At 38.9% G+C, this 3,545-nt stretch overlaps 1 pseudogene; it reads left to right on the plus strand.

Annotated features, from left to right (window-relative positions):
* The first annotated feature begins 285 nt into the window (after positions 1 to 285).
* On the plus strand, positions 286 to 2,216 carry LOC105005571 (annotated as a pseudogene).
* Positions 2,217 to 3,545: the final 1,329 nt, after the last annotated feature.

Genomic DNA, 3,545 nt, shown 5'->3' on the forward strand with positions numbered 1-3,545 from the left:
AATTGTACTTATCTCACACGCTAGCAAAGTAATGCTCAAAATTCTCTGAGCCAGGCTTCACTAGTATATGAACTGTGAACTTCCAGATGTTCAAGCTGGATTTAGAAAAGGCAGAGGAACCAGAGATCAAATGGCCAACATCCGCTGAATCATCAAAAAAACAAGAGAGAGTTCCAGAAAAACATCTTCTTCTGCTTTATCAACTACACAAAAGGCTTTGACTGTGTGGATCACAACAAACTGGAAAATTCTTCAAGAGATGTGAATACCAGGGCAGCAGCAGCGGTAGCGGCAGGACCGCCGTGGTGCCGGGAGCAGCGACTCGGAGGGAGCGTGAGGCGACACTGGCTGCAGGCACCCGGTGACAGCGCGAGAGGTACTAGCTTTTACAAGTTTGCACCATGCTTGAGTATAAGCTAGTCGTTCTTCGCTCGGGAGGCGTTGGAAAATCTGCTCTGACTGTACAGTTTGTTCAAGGAATTTTTGTTGAAAAATATGATCCTACGATAGAAGATTCTTATAGAAAGCAAGTTGAAGTAGATGCACAGCAGTGTATGCTTGAAATCTTGGATACTGCAGGAACGGAACAATTCACAGCAATGAGGGATTTGTACATGAAAAATGGACAAGGCTTTGCGTTAGTTTATTCCATCACAGCACAGTCCACATTTAATGATTTACAAGATCTGAGAGAACAGATTCTTCGAGTTAAAGACACAGATGATGTTCCAATGATTCTGGTTGGTAGTAAGTGTGACTTGGAAGATGAAAGAGTTGTAGGAAAGGAACAAGGTCAAAATCTAGCAAGACAGCGGAACAACTGTGCATTCTTAGAATCCTCTGCAAAATCAAAAATAAATGTTAATGAGATCTTTTATGACCTAGCGCGACAAATTAACAGAAAAACTCCAGTGCCTGGGAAGGCCCGCAAAAAGTCATCATGTCAGCTGCTTTAATATATTAATGCATTGTAGCTCTGAGCCAGGTCTGAAGAACTGTTGCCCAATTCAACAGTGCCAGCATTCCAACTTTGTTAAACCTACCAACATCTTAAATGGACTTTCTGTGGTGGTACCCTTTAAGAGGCGGATGAAAACTACTACATCAGTTTGCACATTCTAATCACTTTCCAGTATCACAGAGAGATTTTTACTTATATAATAGTCCTAGAGTATGCAGCTGGTAAAACCAGAGGCTACAATCCAATATTACTGCTAAGAGACATTTTTCATCCACCAATGTTGTACATGTATGAAAATGGTGTACTGTATACTTTAACACACCCCATACTTTGTATTGGAGAGTACAATAATGTAAATCCTAAAAGCACCACTATTTTAGCATAATAAAAGAAAGTCCAAAGAGCTCCTATATAGACTACTCCAGATAACTTTGCTTCTTTGATACTTGTAGCTTATTGTAATTTTTTTTAAGAAATTCAAGGTCATTATCATTGTCTTGTACAAATAAGCGCTTTGATTAACACAGCTATATAGTTTTTTTAATTTTTAAAAAACCTGTGGAGACAGTGATCTTGTCTTTAAAATATGATAGTCCTTTCAGTATAATGTCTTAGATTAAAGACGTTGCCTTTAATATCTGTTGGGAAGGAAATGTCCAGACTTTTCAAATCTTTTATTATATGCTTCCTTTTTTGTTTACATAGGGAACAATGTTTATAGTTGTGTGTACAGTAGGGGTCTACAACAAGAAGTGTATATTTTCAAACACTTTTTTAATGATTTAACAATTTTTGTAAATCATTTTCAGGCTTCTGCAGCTGTAGATTCTCACTGTGAATCCCCTGCTTGCTCATGCATAAGTGTATTTGCAATACCAAATACACAGGTTTAGTCTTTTTGCCTGTTAGTGATTGTTTCCCATGTGTAACGTTTTGGTTGAGATGTTAAATGGCGGAAGAGTACTGTGGATGTGAATGTGGGGAGTAATTTTAATCATGTGTAATTGGTCACAAGGCCTAAGTTGCGGTAACTATTGCTGTTTTATTTAACAATGCCTTGTTGCTTTGTATGCGTTAACTTTTGGGTGTAAAGATTGTGTGTCTATCCAACAGGGAGCCACAGTATTTAAACTGACCAACCTAATGTTACAACTACTTTTGAGGTGGCCAAATGTAAACTAAAAGCCTTAATTAAAGTGGTGCAATTTTGTATAACTTAGCATCAGTAGTTCAATAAATTTGGATTGCCATGCAAGGGCTTGCGTTATAGTTACTTGCCACTTGAATGTGTTTTGTGTAATGTTTAACAGTGCTAGTTAAATAAATATGGGTTTAACTTCTTTTTAAATGTGAAAAAAAAAAAAAAAGAGAGAGATGTGAATACCAGACCACCTGACCTGCCTCCTGAGAAATCTCTATGCAGGTTAGGAAGCAACATTGGGAAAGGAGTATGTCAAGGCTGTATAATATCACCCTGCTTATTTAACTTCTATGCAGAGTATATCACACGAAATGCCAGACTGGACGAAGCACAGAGTGCCTCATTCCTAATTTCCGCCCTGAACTCCTTTCCGGGGTGTTGAAGGCCAGCAGCTTCAGTCACCATGATTTAATCTTTGTATAAGTAGATGGCAGAGCCCCTTCAGGTCATAAATCTGACTACAGATGGGGGCATTACATAACCGTTTTGTCACATACTTGGTGATGTAAGGGACAAAACTTTTTAATTTTTAAAAATTTATTTTAATTGGAGTATAATTACTTTACAATATTGTGGTGGTTTTTACCATACATCAACATGAATCAGCCATGGGTGTACATGTGTTCCCCCATCCTGAACGCCCCCCCCCACCTCCCCTTCCCCCATTCCTCTGGGTTGTCCCAGAGCACCGGCCTTGAGTGCCCTGCTTCATGCATTGAACTTGCACTGGTCATCTGTTTTACCTATGGTAATATACATGTTTTAATGCTATTTTCTCAAATCATCCCACCGTCGCCTTCTCCCATGGCGTCCAAAAGTCTTTTTACATCTGTGTCTCTTTTGCTGCTTGCATATAGGGTCATCGTTACCATCTTTCTAAATTCCATATATATGCATTAATATACTGTATTGGTGTTTCTCTTTCTGACTTACTTCACTCTGTATAATAGGCTCGGGACAACACTTTTGAAACAGGCAATATAGGTAGCAATAAGGTCATCAGTAAGAGCTTAAGTCAAGAACTTCCCTTATGTGTAGCCCAGTATATACCTAAGTCATCTGCCTTAGCTTGTTCCACACCAAACCTTATTTTTTAGGGAAACTATATACTGGCGTTGTCCATAAGGCACCCAGCCTAGCTTTCTAGTGTTATTAGACTGATTATCCTTTGTATGATTTAATTGCTCCCAGTATGGAGGAGACTTTAAATAGGTGCAAAGTTTAGCTCCTGCAGAGTTAGGGGGCAGGAAAGCAAACTTAATTATAGATATGCAGAATTAGGAGTGGCTAAAGTAAAAAAAAAAAAGCCAACTAGGAATGTTCAGGGCTGCTCACTGTTCCCTTTATCTTCTTTGCTCTCAGGAAGCAGAAAGAGAAAAACTC

The sequence above is a fragment of the Bison bison genome, unplaced genomic scaffold (assembly GCF_000754665.1).
Source record: "Bison bison bison isolate TAMUID 2011002044 unplaced genomic scaffold, Bison_UMD1.0 scf7180017864492, whole genome shotgun sequence".
NCBI classification, from domain to species: Eukaryota; Metazoa; Chordata; class Mammalia; order Artiodactyla; family Bovidae; genus Bison; species Bison bison.